Source organism: Poecilia reticulata, linkage group LG5 (genome assembly GCF_000633615.1).
Source record: "Poecilia reticulata strain Guanapo linkage group LG5, Guppy_female_1.0+MT, whole genome shotgun sequence".
In the NCBI taxonomy this organism is placed as follows: Eukaryota; Metazoa; Chordata; class Actinopteri; order Cyprinodontiformes; family Poeciliidae; genus Poecilia; species Poecilia reticulata.
The window spans coordinates 16,863,736-16,882,242 of NC_024335.1; the positions used below are offsets into that span (position 1 = coordinate 16,863,736).

Genomic DNA, 18,507 nt, shown 5'->3' on the forward strand with positions numbered 1-18,507 from the left:
ATAAGTCAAATATTCATAGCTTCCGTTGTTCAAAACTGTTTTACGGTTTTATTGAAGCCTTTGACTTCAATAAAGTCTCAATTTATCACCTTTTTTTTGTTCTCCTGCCCGCTAAACAGTTTGTTAATCTAACACTTAAGAAGACAAACAGTAAAGCGAGCGAAAGCCGCAGCGCTTTAACACTGATGCTAGCATGCTTAATTGGCCTTTCCAAATTGTCCCTAGGTGTGTGTGTGTGTGTGTGTGTGTGTGTGTGTGTGTGTGTGTGTGTGTGCGCGTGTGTGTGTGTGCGTGTTCGTGCGTGGTTGTTTGTGTGTCTCTGTGTTGCCCTGCGACAGACTGGCGACCTGTCCAGGGTGACCCCTGCCTCTCGCCCGGAAAGTTAGCTGGAGATGGCAACCCTCCTGACCCCAATAAGGGACAAGGGTGTAAAGAAAATGGATGGATGGATACTAGCATGCTAACATTGTGTCACCTCGGGCACGAGCCTGCCGGAGGTGTTTGTCATGTTTCTAATTCGGCTGACGCCGTCACGCTGACAAGATGGCGCTGAATAACGGAGTTCTGCTCGCGTCCCAGGGGAGCATTTGCTGTTGGACTGATTAGTAAAGCATGTTACCACCAGCCTGCTTGTTGTTGGTGCAGACTGACAGGAAACATATGTATGCGTGCTGGTCCTTGTAATCGACACATGGGCTGCTTCGACGCACGCCGCTGCTAGGAGACTGAACGCGCGTCTGTTGCTCTGCTTTCTGACGGAGAAACAAAGTTTAACCCGACATAACGTGCTAAAGAAGAAACAATTCAACTCAAGTTAGTGGCTGCTACTTTACTGTAACTAACGAAAAAAAATATGACGGGATGCTAGTTTTTGCCGCCAAAAAGATCCGGGTATTAAAACAAAAACAAAAAAAAATAGATGTCCAGTTACAGTTGTCAGAGGAAAATCAGCATTATGAAGGCGGCAGGGGTTAATTAATTTTATTGGCGGCTCCACTTCCTCTCCGTGCCCGTGCCAGGCCTCTGGCGCGCACAGATCTGATCAGTATTCGTGTGTGGTTGTGAGTAAACGGCGAGGGAGCCGCGACAGTGACCCTCTGGGTGCGAGAGGATCCCAGCGGCTCCTCACGCTGGCTGCCGTCACTCCGGTCCCGCCAGAGGCTGCCTGTAATTAACAGCAGCACACTTGGGAGCGTGAGTGTGAATTTATCTATTGGACTGACTGAAGAGAGGCAAGAGATGCTTAAATATGCAGGAGAGATGATAGTAACATTTTATTCAATAAAAAAAATGACTGTTGAGTTTTGGGAATGTTATGGAAACTATTGAAGGTGACAACACTCTAAAATTAAGTGTTTTCTTTGAGTTGTATTGTTATACCAATAATAGCACCAATAGATGAGCAGAATTCAGAATGAATAATTGTCACGATTATAAATGAATCAATAATTAAATAAACCTGAACATTTTAATAATTAAAATCTTTAAGTCAATATTTTCTGGTCAAGCAGGACAGTGTAATTCTTCATGTTTTCAGCAGTCAAAATGATAAGAGTTTAACATTTTATTTTCTTTAGGTTAAAATCGCAATCTTTTTGTCAGCATAAATACATAGTTATTTTTTGGGAGTTATAATTCTTATATCAAAATGAAGAAGATAAATAACAACACTAAGTCAGAAATCTAAATGAAACGTATCCAACCAAATGATGTTGGGAGAAGTTCACGCAGAAAGCCTGACTAGAGACAAATACTTTTTTTTTTTTTTTTTTTTAACCAGGCAAAGCCAGATAATTTTCCTTGGGGTTTGCCAAGCTCTGCCCAACGCCACTGCGAAAAATCCATCTGTATTTTTCAGAAGATTCACTAAAGAGAGCAAATATTTTATTAAAGTGAAAAATATATATAAATCTGTGCTGTCTATGCATATTTCACTGCTGCCACAAACTGTTTTGGGGGGGAACTACAGGGCATGGATAGCCACCCTGTAGCTCCGCCCTTTATAGCGCGATCATAATCTGTAAATATTCTAAAATCTTGGTTAAAAAAAAACAACAACTTTCATCTCCTCCGACTATCTGCTCACTGGTTTACGAGTGGGTATTGAGTAAGAATGGATTGGGAAAAAGTCCATGTTAACAGAAATGTTTTGCAGGACCACTGGTGCAACACTTGTTAGCATCCAGGATAAAGAATCTCTAAAGTTCACAGTTAAATAACTGAAGCAAATACCTGCGATTTAACATCACAAAGTCTGCCTAGCAACCACTAAATCCTGTCTGCGTGAAAAACCTTTTTTATGTCCAACCGTCACAAACATAAACCTGTGGAGTTTGTTAAATACTACAAGTTGGTTGGTTAGATTGTGTTTTGTTTTTCTCTAACAAACTCCCCACTTTACTGACAATAAACAAAGAATGTGGGAAAGCATTGACCATCATATTTGATGCGTATAATTTTGGTGAAAATATGTTTGTTCAGTTGTTGACTGTGTGTTGTTTTCTTTGTAATTTTGTGTTTTTGTTCTGTAAAGCATGTCAAAATGCCTAAATCATGCCAAAATAAACAAATATATATGCATCATGCCCACTGTAAAGTATGGTGGAGGATGTGTGATACTGTGGGCCTGCCACTGTTCCAAACCTTTTAAGAGCCTTAATAACTGTTATCAGCCGTATTTTCCGCACTATAAGGCGCATAGAATAGACGCTTCAGTTTGGGCTGCCGATTTGCTCCGTACTCTATTATTACACATCCACATTTGTAAAGAAATGGTCTTTACAAATGGAGTACTTTATACAGTAGGCTGCCCCAGTCATCGTTTCACTCAGTGTTGGTGTTGCGATATTGTGCCCAACTGCTTTCTGGGTAACACAGACCAACCGACATGCTGCTGCCACAGTCTGTCTCTCTTTCCCCCCCCCGGCTTTAAATGTATAGGGGCTGATCCCTTGGTAACCCTAGTCGAAGCACCCCGGATGAATATCTAAAGCCACTTTGTTGACATAAAGAATGTCAACAAAACAGTCCGACTCCGGTCGGTGAGGAGAGACTTCCGAGAACTGGGCCGGGGCGTGGCCGGACGATGGTCACCCTTCTCCGTTTGCGCACAGCATGTTCATGGAGAACGTGGTGCTAAATGACCTGCAGACGACATGATTATCAGGTCGGTAAGTAGATAGGTCAGTCAAACTTTATTAGCAAACCAGCGTTCGGACAACTATCCCAGCATGCACCGCGCGGTTCTTCTTCTACGGGCGAAAATGAAGTCGGCGGCTGCTTACCGTARTTGCTAGACCTGTTGTGGCTCAATATTGGTCCATATATAAGGCGCACCGGATTATAAGGTGCACTGTCGGCTTTTGAGGAAATTGAAGGTTTTTAGGTGCGCCTTATAGTGCGGAAAATACGGTAAATAAAATATATTGTTTTAAGGCTTTTCACACCTAAATATATTTTAAATATATATGGAAGGACCTGTAAGTCCACCACTGCTTGTATAAAGGATGTTCAGCTAAGAGTAAGTAGCTGCAAACTTTTTCATATCCTCATCTCTAAATTGTCATTTTCTTCACATGAAAGTAAAGAAGAAAAAAAAAAAGAAAACACCTACGAATTACTTGCTGCGTTTCTCTTAATCAAGGAAAATGAAAAGAAAGCTCTGCGCCTGCTGGAGCCATATTTTGACCCTGAGCAGAGAGACGGTTCTCATGCTCTCTCCATCTCGGTGACAGGGAAGCAGGTGTTAGATGAAACAGAGAAAATGAGCTCGGTGGAAAGGCCCATTAGCCGCCAGCAGTGGGGGCTCGATTGAACAAATAGAAACGCTGTTGTTTTCTCTGTTTCTTCTTGTTTTTTTCCTCCTCGTTCTTTCTTTCTTTATGGCTGACTGAAAGCATTCCTATTAACGGATAATTGGGATCATGCGAACGTGCGCGCACACGCAGGTGTGTCCAGAAATTACCCTGGCTCACTTGCGCCACTCGTGCGATTAGAGAAGAGCGGTCTGAAGTGGTATTTTTCCATTTAGGTTTGAGAATATGTCCCCTGTTTTGCAGCACATCAGCGAACCTTTGTCTGCTGCCAACCCCATCATGCTGCATCTCTCCTGTTGGCTTCAATTTACTCGTTTCGCCTGCAAAAATCATAACAAACTCCACCTGCAGGTTAGTGCGAGTCACTTTTATGCTGACCCTCTTTTACTCTGTATTTGTAGCCGTAGTTACTGGACCGTGCTGTGAGCCATCCCTCCCCTCCTCCTCTTCCTCCTTCATCTGCTGACTTACTGTCACTGTCCTGCTCACCTTCTGGCGTTTAAATCCTCAGTGCAAACCCCCCGGCCCCCTCCCTGCCTCACCTAACTCCCACAAATTTATTAATATGATTTACATAAAGTTAAGGTTCCCCTCCCCTCACCCCAGCAGCCAAGGAGGCTGCTCTAAAATAAGCTGTGTTGGTGACAGAGAAAATGTGTTATGCGTGTCACAGGCCTGGAGGGCTCCGAAGGGGTAAGGGGGAGTGGGGGTGGCAGGATGTGAACGTCGAGAAGGATCCCCCGGGGCTTTCTGGCCTGGAAATGACATGGTGTGAGGGAAGAGCCACCATATCCTCGAATCAGTCATCTCCGCTGCAGGGAGGAGAGGTAGGATGGAAGGACAAAGCATGAGACGGCCCACCTCCTGGCGCACAACGATACCCACCATGGGAAATCTAGGCAGGCGCTCACACACTCAAACACACACCACGCTCACTGGTGGTGAATAATATTTTATTTGAGTTTTAAATATTGCTTTGGAGGAGGATTAATGCAGGGGAATGATGCACGCAAATTGTGGCTCTAGGACATCAGGGGCACACAGAGGTGCCCAGCACAGAAGTGGATTTTTTTTTTTAACAGTGCATATGTACAACCAAAGGGTCAGCGCTTAACTTGATTAATAAAATAAATCCTATAAAGTATTATTAAAGTATAAGAGGACCTTGTAACAGTCAAAAGCCACAATGTGAAAGAGATATATTAGATTTTTCTTGTACTAAACGAGAGCAAATCCTGAGAGTGGTAGAAGCTAACAGGCTAACAGGTAGATTAGCTGAGTTTAGCATCTCAAACTGACAATGTTTTCCTCCGTGGTACTTCTGGATTTTATTTATTTTTTTATGTAGCTGCACTTAAGGTGATCCATTCCTGATCGGTGCCATGTCTAGTAAGTGTTTCAAAATGTTCCAACAATCTGTCTGACATCTGTTAGTGTTTATTCACTTTTCTACCATCATCTGTAGAATTACTGATAAACTCACCAATCCTTACTTACCTTTTCAGCTTAAACTACACTGAAATTCTTTGTTGTGGCAGCAGTTAAGGTTCACAGGCAAACAAACAAAAAAAATATTGATTTGAGAACACCGGGACTAGGTAATGGCTAGCCACTAAATGACATTAGCATGTTTTTTTAAGCTTATTGATAGTAAATTACAGATGCCAGAGTTGGTCTGGAGTACACTTGATCATATTGAATACCGGAACCTTTTTGGAGGGTACAAAAAGTGCAAAAGCAGTCAAACATGGTGGTGGCAGTGTCATGGTCTGGGGCCTGGACAACTTAGCCATAATTGATGGAATCTTGAAATCTGCTCTCTACCAAAAACTCTTGAAAAAGTTTATACAGTAAGACGGTGATCGTCAAGCACATCAGCAATTCTACCTCTATGAAGTGGCCTAGTCGATGTTTGATGCGGAACAACCTTACGTGAGCTGGTGCTGTTCAAAAGCCCTCCAACATCACTGCGTTAAAGCCGCTGTGCCCAAAGAAGTGTGGGCCAAAATCATCGGCTGTAAGTTGTATTGAGTGACGCTTCATTGCAGCTGTTGTGGACGGACCAGGAAGGTTTGAGCAGCTTTTACTCCCTTATCAATGGAATCAGGAGTTAAAACCTGCCTAATTAATTTACTCCATCTTTGCCAGAGATTAAAATTAGCTCAACGGTCTGAAAGCTGTTGGTGTGGCCCAAGAAAGAAAAACACAGACGATATCTGTAAGGGGGCGATGATCATTCAGAACACTCTTTATAGACTACTCTAACTTGGATTGAATTACTCCACACTGATTACAAATTCTTCACAGAGCAGTCAGTGATTCATGATTTTATTTGACTTCTTTATGCTTCTTAGTTTTCTCCAAATCAATCCCATCTCAACTCGGTGTCATAGTTTGATGAGCTGGATGTAATATGAGACACCTAGTTATTGGTGTCGTTCTAACTGGATTAGACAGAGTGTAAAGGTGAGACAAATCAAAAGGATTTCTCTCCACATGACATCTCAAATGAATTTCTGTCTTCCAGAAGGAGCCTGGTCTCGCACGACTCAAACTTTACTACGGCTGAAACCATCACACAGCCAAGCCTCGGCCGCCATCACGCCACGACTGGAGCGAAATCGTGACCCGATGATCACACATCTGTGCCAGATGGGCTGAAAATAGCGGGGTGTGGTGGCGCTTACTCATCGCAAGGTCAATATCTGCCCGATGACGACCGAGTGATCTCTAGGCAGCTTTCTGATGAGATGATTGTTGAGGAATACCCTGATATTTAGGGCCTATATTGCACATGGGAGATACAACCCAGACTAGAGGTGTAAAAAAAAAAAAAAAAAAAAGAAAAGAAAAAGGGAAATTGTTCTCCTGTAGCAGGGGTGGCGCAGCATGCCAAAGGTTCTGAACACAACTAAAAACCAGGACGTGTGAAGCCGAAGCCAAAGGCCTCGTTTCCCCTCTAAAGGAAGACTAAAGTACGGCTGTGAGTTGTAACTCGGCGTGGCCTGTGTTGGGAGCTGCAAAATTACCCCCCACCCTGTGCAAAATGTCAACACCATATTTTCTGGCCAGAATCTTCAAGAGGACTGTGACTCGGAGGGAGACGAAGAGGAACACAGAGAGGAGAATTCACCGAAACCATTTATTTTTTTTCCCCCTCCCACCCCCGATGCTCCATCTTAATTACCGCAGTGCAAGCCGTGCAAATCCGATTGGGCCGTTTATGCCCGGAAACTCATCACCACAGTGCGATATTAATTACTCCGGTAGGATTCATGCTATATTTGATATGCACAATGCGTTGCGGCCATTACCAGCCTTGTGTTTCAGCCCGAGCCCTGCGTGTCAGCGGTAATCAAGTCTAAACGTTGACACCAACACAACCGGCCCGGTCGATGAAAGGATGCGGACGCTTTCCTTTTGATGGAGGAATTTGAATCCCTGGCCTCCCCCCGTTTGAGTTTGTGTGCGCGCGTCTTAATCTGAGTCGATATCCTCTTAATATCTCTCAGGCGCGACTCCATTATGAGGCTGCTCATTGGGTTTTCCTGATTTAAACATGCCTTTTATGTCCCATTGTTCCCCCCCACCACCACCCAAAACTATTAGATTAAGTGGAGTCAAACGCAATTACAGCACACAGCTGTTCCCCGTGAGCCTGTACGCCGCCGCGTTCGAGGCCAGGAGATGTGTACGCCATACTGCGATTATCATATAATGCTCCCGGTACTCCAACGGCATGATGCGCGGAGTAAGATGAATGGGGAGGAAAGTGGGAGTGAGAGAACCGAATGAGAAACTAAAAGGAGAAAATGAAGCTGGGATGACTGACAGGAGGGAAGAGAGAGAGAGAGAACCCAGCTTGGCTCTGACTCCATCAGTGGAGCAACACTGACCTCTGCTGGCTGAAATTTCCCTCCTGATTTTACAATTTTAGGTCGCCAGCAACAGTTTTAAAATTGCTTTCTTTAAGTCATCAACCTTATGAGCAACCAGGACCATAGATCAAACACACGGAGGAGCAGAGGGGGTGTGGAGAAAAAATAACCCCACAAAGAGTTGTGCCAATTACTGGTTCAGGTTCTACATTGCTCTTGTAAAAATGTAATCAATCAACTGCTCCAATGTGGGCCACACACAATGCAGAAAACAGTTTAGCACAAAGACGCAGGGAAAAAGGTAACGGCCCCGTTAATGATGCAGCCACACTTTTAGTGAGCTTGGAAATTAGATGTACATATAAGGAAATGGCACCCATTTAAACCGGTCTATTCATTTTCTGTCTCTCAACACACACCCTCCGATGTCTGGTAAGTGTGTTAAATGGCGGCCATCACTGAGACTGCAGCTCTGTTTTCCAGGAGTGTTCAGGAGAAAAAATACTGGTATGGAGTTTATAGTATTTAAAAAGTGAAAGTACATTACAAAGGTATGCAAACGTCTTCTCAGCGTGTCAGGACTTTATGGAACAGGGATGTGAAACATGGAGCCTCGGAGACACACGTCACTCTTTGGCCCCTTCACTGTGACTCTTCCAAAACCAAGAGAGAAATGTTTGATTATAAAGTGGTTTCAGGAGTTTATACAACATCTCCATAAAATATTGACAATGGTGCAAGGTTTTTAAAAGTATTTTTTTATAGCTGGAAACTGTCCCATATATATTTCTGGGTGGACTAACTATCTTTAGTTATTGCATTTATGGAAAATACTCACTCAGCTGGCCCCAGTGTACAAAATAGTTGTGTTTTTTTACCTTTGTAAAAGTTAGCTATCAGTCTTGTTGTGCAATTTAAAAATAGAAATACATCTTGGTTTGACTTCCAAAATAAAACATTGAATTTGGTTCATATTTTATTTTGTAGCAACAGAGGTCAAAGTGGTGCTTTGAATCGAAAAGGTCGCCGACCTCTGTAGTAGCACCACAGTTTGCAACCTCTACAGATGCCAGTCCTTTGTGATCTTTGAAATACTTCTCTCTCAACCTTATACATGTTTTTTTAGTTTTTTCCCATTTTTTCACAAAATATCTCAAGCTCGGTCAGACTGACTGGAGTTCATCATTTGTTTTAGTCTTGCAGCAGATTCTTAGCTAGATTTAGTCCTGAACTTGGACACACACTTTAATCTGTTACTCTGGCTGTGTGTGTGTAGTTGTTCTGCCAGAAGGTGAACTTTCCTCCTCAGTTCTATGCGCTTTGTAAGATTCTCAAATGTCTTCTTTCTGGATTATTCTGCATTTAGCTCCACCCATTTTACCTCCAACTCCAATCAGCTTCTCTGTTCCTGCTGAAGATAAGCCTCCCCACATCATGATGTTGCCATCACCGTGTGTTACCATTTAGTGTAGAGTGGGACTTGGTCTTCTGTAATAAAGTAGAGAACAGAGGACATCCCTTTAGGCGTTTGATGTGTGTTTATGCTCCTTGGTAAACTGCAAACTAAACATCTCATGGTTTTGCTTCAACAAGAGATTTTCCTACTCATTACTAAACTCATGTTTGTGTTGGTAATGTAACACAATGTGAAGGATATGATCATCTTTGCAAGGACATGTACCTGCTGCGGTGCCATACCCATCTAAACAATGGCAGCAAGAGCCAGATAGAGCACGAGCGTTTGATGTGACGACCCAAAGCTAACCTTGAGCTTACCTCCCAGACAAATGAGGGATCATGACGAATCCACCCAAATTTGAACGCCATCAAATCTCTCACTTTAATGGGTTTGATCAGCTGCACAGAAATTACACAAAAGATCCAACGGGGGAGCTTTTAGATACCATTTGAACACCATACAGCCCTCCTCCCCCCTCCCCCCTCTGTTAATGGTGTGCTGGCACGCACGCGTAGCAGTGTAACCATGGACGGGGTTGGCTGGAGTAACCGGCCCTGGCGCCCCACGCCTCCAGTTAAGTGATACATCCAACTGGCTTGGTGGTGCACATATAGTCAGGCCTGAACAGATGCCACTGATTTTGCCTAGCCAAAGTGACCCAGAAACGAGCTGGCGAAGCACCTAGAAAAGCAAACTGGTAATGAGAGAACTGGTCTGCTGGATGGCGGACGGACGGCGCGGTGTGGAGCCTCGCCACGGTGGCCATCTTTTTGGCTTTGCTGCTTTCACTTTGTCCTTTCGATGTACCTCTCGCTCGGTTCCTTCATTCCTTGTTTTTTTGCCGCCTCCTACCCGCTGATTTCTTCTGTTCCCGTTGTGCCCATATTGACTTTCTGTGTGTCTCATTCTCAATTTCGCAGACACAAAAACTCATAAATTCTGTATTTTCCCCATCGTGTAGCGCTCCCACTGAGCAGATTTGATGTGTTTTCATGTCTGTACATGCCTGCATGAATATGCGTGCATGTGTGTGAGTGCGTAGCTGATGCACCCTGTGACATATTGCGGTAATGAAAAGTTCCACCGCAGAGACGGCTGCGGCCCACTAATTAAACACCTCCCATGTGACCTTATTGCAGGCACCAGTTGCCATAGAGTCTAACCACATCTCTGGGCTTCAAACTGCCTCCACTTATTTTAAATAAAATGAAACGCTGGGGCAGTGGGAGGCAAGTGTTGGGAGGTCATGACCTAAAATCATAAAAACATAAAAAATTTAAAAATAAATCATAAAACGAGTTGGCGTCCCAGAGGAACTTTGCGTCTCGCTGCAAAAGAACAACTAAAAACAAAAACGCCACTTGTGCAACAATGAGCCCTTTTTTCTGCACGTTCAGAGAGTCGCAGTTCCAGCTGTGAGCACGCTGTAAAACCGTCACCGAGGCGGCTTTGTGTTGATGTGGGAGTCTGTTCGGGTCGGGGCCCCCAGAATGAAGGTGTCCTCCGATTTGGTCCGTTGCAAGGCAGGGGTCAGTGCAACAGATGACTCAGCACCTGTCACCGGCCGAGTCCCACTCATCACTTACGGACTCCATATGCTGCCCATTAAAAGTCACACGTGAGTCCACACACTTGGTGACCCCCGCTTGCACATCTGCTGTCGAAGAATTAAACACATGCGGTGACGAAGGAGGGATGGTACCAATCACAAAAATGAGTTTCTGTTAGCTGAAAGTGAGCTGGTCGACATGTCCAGCATGGCTTTGAAGACTTAAGTTGCACAGTGAAAATTGTTGGGTTTACTTTCAATTGTATTCCATATAGTCTTAAGCAATGAAAAAGTATTAATAGGTGTTCATAGACATTGTTACTATTCCTTAAATGATAATCCCTGCTCTAATTCAGCTACTCGCTTCAGCTAAAAAACAAACTACTATTCTTCTAATGCGCACAAAGAAGGTGACATATTGCTGAAGCTAATCAACTCAGTGATCTCTGTCATGTTTACATAAGAATATGACTACACTGTTGTACAAAGAAAGGCTGCAGCAGTGCCGTGTCATGCTACAATCACAGTTTTAGGGAGTAGAACAAGTTGTGCATAAGTGCAAGAGCAATCATACGTGGATTTCAAATTTTTTATACAGATCTGTGGCATGAATTTACCTGAATTGTGGACTTTTGCTCTTTAATCAGCAACTTGCTGGAGTTTCCTAAGTGGTAAATTGAATCCACCTGCATTTAATTTTTCACAAAAAAAAAAAAAAAAAATTAAAAAAAAGACAGATGTGGAGCCTTCAGACGTTTGTTGGAGAACATTAGTGAACAGACAGCATCATGAAGCAGGTACATCATAGCCTGGTAAAAACCTGCCCCTTCTTCTTTGCTTTGATTCCTACAGAGTTTCTGGACCCGGAGCCATTGAGAAACAACTACTTGCTGGAGGTGTGGACTCTGTTGAAGATTAAAATTTTACCCAATCGCTGACGTATATGTAGTGTGCCAGCTTGACACTATGAAGCTTACCAGAAATTGCCTTCACTGTAAATAACCACCCTCCTATGCTAATAGAGAAGTGCTGATGGCCGTCAATGTTTATTAAATGTTTGGAAGCGTGGCCAACACGGACTCCACGGCTTCATTTGCTTCCTCCACCGCTATTGTCAAATTACGAGAAGACTACAATTGCAAAGATCGACGTCACCGTTCACAACTTCTTATTGTTTTTTCAGGAAGGCAGTGGCCAGGCTGGGTCAGGAGTAAAAATATGGAGAAGTTTAAAGTAGGGCCAACTTATAAAAGTAGATCTCAAGCTTGAACATTTCACAGTACACCGTTTATCTGCTGTAAATACAAAGAGTGCGACACTAACTCAAACTTATCAAGACATTGCTGTCCACCTAAACTTCAAGAAGCAAAGAGGCTCATGGTGTTTGAAAGGAGCTGCAGACATCCAAAGCTCAGGTGAGAGAAACTGTCTATAAGACAAGTAGTAGGAGGGAACTGCTTTTGGCTTTTATGGATGAGTGGCAAGAAGAAAGTCATAAGAATTAAGCCAGATAATTGCTTTAGTAAAAGCAAAAACAAGATGATGAAACCTGCACAGAGGCAGTTTATAACCTGAACTAGAGCCTCGCTGGATGGCGACCAGCTTACAGCCTTAGAGGGACAACAGAGAAACCAAATGAAGGAGCTTAAAAGTGAAAGAGAGCTCCGCTTTGCACCACTACAAGTCAATGTTCTAAGTGTGTGAATGCAAATATGTCAAGATTTGTTTATGTGTGAGCCTAATGTGATTGTGTGTGTGTGTGCGCGCGGGCGTGCTTATAAGTTCAGGAAAAGCCTGAGAGCACACTTGACTGGCTGTGTAAAATGAAATGCAGAGGGCATTCTCTTCAAACGGATGGTATTCAAAGAGCAGGGAGTTTCAAAAGGAGACAGCACTGAGGGCACTCCGGTTTGAACTGTGTTTGCGCAAAGGCTCCTGCTCTTTTTCAAAAACGAAAAGAAAAAATTCCTGAAGTGCACTCTCAGGGTTTTCTTGGAGCGAGGGGTTTGGGGAAGGGGGAATATTAGGAGACATAAAGAGAAAGGTGGCAGAGCCAGACAGACAGCCAGAGATGAGGTTTACCAAACCGACCAGGGGAATACATGCGGAGCGGGGAGGGAGCCGTGGACCGCAAGGTAAGAGAAAGGAGAGGAAGAAAGTGAGAAAGCGAGGGACACATAGAAGCAGAACACTGGCCCGGGGCACTGGTACGTGCCGTGCCTCTTCAGGAGACTCAGAGAAGAGGAGGAGGAAAAAAAAAAAAAAACTGAGAAAGAACAGAAACCCACTTTCCATGCGGCCCCTAGAGGAGCGCACGCATGGCGCCCTACATGGCTGCACCAATCTGACCTCGGCGCTGCAGGAATAATGCTTACTGAATTACCCCATCGACGGCCTGGTGCCCCGTCATGCCGGCTCCCTCACACACTCATAATAAACACACTCCATCACCTGTTCGTCCGAAGCACGCCGCCCAAAGAGAGCATATTAATTATAGATGTACGTTAAATTACTTTCATTACCTCCCCTACTCAGTGGTCAGGACAAAGACATGGATGATGGATGGAAGCGGTTGTTATGTCTCCCTGTGCAGCGAAAGTCCCTTTTTTTTTTTTTGGTACTTTGTCCAACCCTTTTTCCTCTCCATTCTGGGATTTCATTTGCATCAGTTCCTTCGCTCACATGGCGTTCGTCTTTCTTTGCAGACTGGAACCAGACAGTCATGACTAATCTTTGAATGAAAAATCTGTCCTCGGAAAACATGGAATTAAGGGCAGCGCACAGTACCACACCACAAGTACAATGCATAAACTACACACAGAGTGAGGCAAATAACAGCCGTAAGACCCATGTTTAGCTAAAAACCTACATCTTTTGCTACTTGGTAATCCATCAACAGAGTCTAGACAACAAATGGAAATAGTTAAAGCGTTGTATATAACACTGTAGCTTCAAAAGATTAATCATCTGCTGTCTTGAAATGAGGCTTTGCTGGATATTGAATGTAAAGTGGGAGCTTCACCATGCAAAGTTAGGGGTCAACCTGTACTTCAAAATGTATTGATGACTAAAGGAGGGAGAGTAAAAGATGTGAAACCATTATGCAAAGATGATGGCATTTTCGTTAAGGAGGCTATTGTAAATTAGTTGCATTTTGGTAACCAAACAAGTCATAAGAATGTAGTCATAAAAAAGTTTTCAAAAATCGTATATGTCTCAAGTCATCCCACGACGTGCACCCAGGACTTTCCATTTCTTATTTCTTAGAAAGTTCTTGATGGGTTTGCTGGTATCACTGTCATGTTGTAGAGTTTAGTTCTGTTAACTCTAAGGCTTTTGAGACTCATCTGGCCAAAGATTATCACAGGCTTGTACCTTCATCCTGCTACAACTTCCATCAGGGGTGTGGAGACTTCTTCTAGCATCCTGTGGTGCTGCTTTTAGTAATTGATTGTCTGCAGTCCGTTTACGTCTTTCATGGAGTGTTTTCTATTTCTCTTTCTGGACACTGTTATTTGTTTTTCTAATAATACGTTTTCAAGCTTTTTAGATTATGAAATAGGCTGTCAACAATGTAAGTTGTAAATAGAATTAAGGGGCTGAAAATAAAATATATTAGATTTATGACAACAAACCAGCAAAACGCAAAGAACTGTGTACAGTTTTTCAACCAAACTAACCAACTGAGTTCAAATGCTGTTGGATGCAGTTAATGTTAGCTAAAAGATTACTAGCTGATAACAATACAGCACCTCAAGCTTGTTAACAAGTAGCCTGTAGGCTACTGATGATGATGCCTATGTTCAAAATTAGGTAGATCTGGTTACATTCCCTTGAGTAACTTTTTGAAAAAAAAAAACAAAAAGGTACTTATTAGAGTAGTTTCACAGCACTGCTCCTTTTTCTTTTACTTGAGTAATATTATTATTGCTTCGATTCTTTTTTGTTGTTGTTGCTACGATTCATTTTGTCCCCACCAAATTAAGCCGATGCACTGAATATGGGACTGCAAATTGGTCAAACCCTTCTGGGTTAAACTGGTGGATTTGCTGAGTAGCTGGTTGGATGTAGCGGTCCCATTGACACTTGCCCTACTATGCCTGTTAGGAGATAGAACCCAAATAACAAATAAAAATGTGTAGGGCGGTAAAGTGGAGGGGCCAAAGGTTCMCTGGTCCCCCCTGWTCTGGCGAAGCTGCGCAGATCACTTCCAGTTCAGACTTGTGGGAATAATGTATTTAGTGCCCACAGATTCTATTGTTTTTCATAGCACATGCTCACTGCTGCTGTTATTACCCCTAGCAACAGTTGCCATGCTGCTGACAATGATGTCATCAGCATGACTTTAAATGATGTCTGTCATGAGGCCCAGTTAAGAATGACTTTGTGATGTCATAGAGTCCATGACATCACCAACTGATCAGTTAATTCTCCGGTCAATTAACACAGAATTTATTTGGACATTTTAGCTCAGCTCAACAAAGATGAGTAACGAAAGCTCACAACTCACTTTTTTTTTGTTGAAAAACATGAAAAATAGGTTCTCAAACAAAGTCCATGCTGGTCAAACAACCCCGGATTACAGGAAAAAAAAAAAACTCTCTCAGTGAACTTCTTTAGAAATTTTTGGAAGAACACCATGAGGTTTTGATCTTACTTTTGAGAGAAACGGGAGAATTAAATGTGGATGTTCTCTCAGAGGAGTCAGAAGAGCTGAGTGAACAGATTTTTTAAATCCTCGCCAGAGATGCTTCCCACTTTGCTTCTGGACTGCATTTAATTGGACTTCTTGATTACCCTGAAGGACATAAAGTTATTGTGGAAAAATTCAAACATCACCTGGAGAATCCTGTTCCTCCAAAGAAAATGTTTACATCTACAAAACAAAAGATCAGAAAGACTTTTTTTTCCTAGTGAGGACTTGTACTCAGATAAAAACTTCCTGAGTGAGGATTATACTCAGGCAGGCATGGACCATGAACGATTTTTGAAGGACACAAAAGAGATGGCTTTCAAACGTGGAACCAAAGAGGAAAGAAGAAATATGGTGGAAAATAATCTTTGGTGATTGATTTATGAGTCCAGTCATAGACCTAGATATGCCGCTTACAAAATGAAGCACACCGTACCTGTCCAGAAAAAGTTTGCTCCTAAACTCTGGGAAGAAGGACATAGATTTTGTCTTTTTTGACAACATGGAAAGAAAACTCTGCGGAGACATCTTTCAACTTCTCTGAGGCAATTATGATTTAGTTAGAGAATTACTGTGAGAAGTGACAACCCAATAGTTACTTAGAAGGTTATACAGTGTTTCAAAAGAACCCTGGCACGTCCTAGGAAAATGAATTTTCCACCACAGGACTATCTCAGAAAGGCTTGGAAGTACATTCAACATGCTTTCTGTTGTGGAGATAATTCAGATGAAGCTCAGACTCAAGAACCGTCTAAGAGTGGAACAAACATTGAGTTTTGTCCAGTCTTAGTTTGGCCTCTGAGTTTGGGCCACTCAGAGGAGGCAGATTCTGACTCCGAGTCCGGACCGACCTCGGAAACATTGAAAGTCAAGACGCAGTAGACTTTGAGGACCAGGACATAAACAAATGCTATCCTTATGTGAACGAAGGTGATCTAGTTTTGGAAGACATCAATTCAATAGACTTTGAAGTCCTGGACAAGAATGAAGAGCCTGAGATAAAGCCTGCTGTTGAGGTGAAGTCTGCTGTTGAGATAAAGCCTGAAGTCAACAGAAACAGAATGTGTCGTGTTGAAGGGACGTTCTCCAGCAGAGAGCATGGACCATACGCCTTATGATGCAACACAAAAATATTCCCAATGCAGACAAACCTTGGTGCTGAAAGCATGACAAAAATACCAAGATTTGGTTTTTTTGACTTTGCTGGAACTGAAGGCAAATGAGGACCGGCCTCCGAGTCAGGACCGTCCTCCAGGTCAGGACCTGCCTCCGAGTTAAGACTGTCCTCCAAGTGAGGTCCTGCCTCCGAGTTAAGACTGTCCTCCAAGTGAGGTCCTGCCTCCTAATCAGGACCTGCCTCCGGGTCAGGACCTGCCCTCGGGTCAGGACCTGCCTCCGAGTGAGGTCCGTCCTCCGAGTGAGGCAGGTCCTCCGGATCAGGACCTGCCTCCGAGTGAGGTCCATCCTCCGAGTGAGGTCTGTCCTCCGGATCAGGACCTGCCTCCGAGTGAGGTCCGTCCTCCGAGTCAGGACCTGCCTCCGAGTCAGGACCAGCCTCCGAGTCAGGCATGTCATCCGATTCAGGAACGGCATCTGAGTCAGGCATGTCATCCGATTCAGGACCGGCCTCCAGGTCAGGACCTGCCTCCGAATCAGGACCGGCCTCCGGGTTAAGACCTCCCTCAGAGTCAGGACCTGCCTCCGGATCAGGACCGTCCTCCAGATCAAGACCATCCTCCGAGTGAGGTCCTGCCACCGAGTTAAGACCTGCCTCTGGATTAGGACCGTCGTCCGAGTCAGGACCGGCCTCCGGATTCAGGATCGTCTTCCGATTCAGGACCTGCCTCAGAGTTAAGATCTGCCTCAGAGTCAGGACCGTCCTCCTTAGCGTACTAGGTAAACTTGCTTTCATGGCCTGACCTTGGTGTCTTGGCCGTTGTTTTGAAAGCTCTATACCTTAATTATTTTCCATACAGATTGCAAATTCTTGTAAAGACTGAGGGGTTACACCAGTGGTTCCTAAACCTTTTCTCCTGGCCCCCCCAGTGGTTTCCAAACTATTTCTGGGCCCCCCCCTATGGCTTACAAATAGCTGTCTGGTTGAACGTGTGTGTGAGCAAAGGGGGCGGGGGATGGATTCTTAGAGACTCCCTGTTCTACTCAGCCCCGGCTCCAGATGAACAAGGGGGGGGAAATCAACTTTTTGGGGGGCAAAATGAATCATAGCTGAACATAGACACCACCATCAGTTGCCTACAAGCTACATGTTAAGCTTAAGGTGCTGTATTGATATTAGTTAGCTAGTCATCTTTTAGCTAACTTTACCTGCATCCAACAGCTTTACTCAACAGTCTGTTAGTTTGGGGGAAAAACTGTGAAAAGTTCTTTGCGTTTTGCTGGTTTGCTGCCATGATTCTAACACACAACTGCGTAGCTCTGAACAGCAGCAGCAGGTCTCCTTGACTGCTGCACTGGTGTAAACCCAGCGCGAGCGTCATTTAAAGGCGGCTCGGAAAAACAGGTTACGACATGTTAACAACGGATTAAACAGTTTTAACTGCTGATAAAAGTGACTGAGGACACAGATATGGGAAGTGCAGAAACTCCTATTATATCAAATTGACAGAGAAATAACAGAGTTGGCCATTCTAAGGTAAAACCCCAGCGCATACAGTGTTCATGTTTTGTTTTTTTCATCCAGACGGCTCCCCCCGGCAATGGCACGGCGTCCCCCTACGGGGCGCGCCCCACAGTTTGGGAACCTCTGGGTTACACTGTTTTCACATGACTGTAATTGCACGTGACCCAATAAATGGCACTTTGCAAAAATCTTCTTTGCAATTATGATGAGCAACCAGATCAAACAAGGTGGTGGTCAGCAACATTATCTCAGGATGAACACTGAGCAAATGACAGAGTCCCACCACTTCTCCCTTTCCAAATTCTGTCGGCTGCTCAATGAATACAGAAATACTTTGTCTGCATGCAGACGTCTCCCTGCTTTTACTGTCCTCCGTTTGCCTGATGTCACTCCTGCAAGGAAAGCATTGCGTTTGGCAACCCTCACTTTCTCAACACTGCAGCTCTATCTAATCTCTGCCGCTCTGAAACAT

The 18,507-nt window shown here is 43.8% G+C and overlaps 1 protein-coding gene across 3 annotated transcripts in view; it reads right to left on the reverse strand.

Annotated features, from left to right (window-relative positions):
- The window catches only part of LOC103465047 (monocarboxylate transporter 2-like), a 50,853-nt gene that overhangs the window by 13,705 nt on the left and 18,641 nt on the right, over positions 1 to 18,507 (reverse strand). For 2 of the 3 annotated variants that reach the window (XM_008409567.2, XM_008409566.1), the window contains one exon: positions 8,657 to 9,181. The gene's annotated coding sequence lies outside the window, so the exon portion shown is untranslated. Of the gene's footprint in view, positions 1 to 8,656; positions 9,182 to 18,507 lie in introns of those variants that run through there. The other variant, XR_533744.1, reaches the window with a different exon arrangement.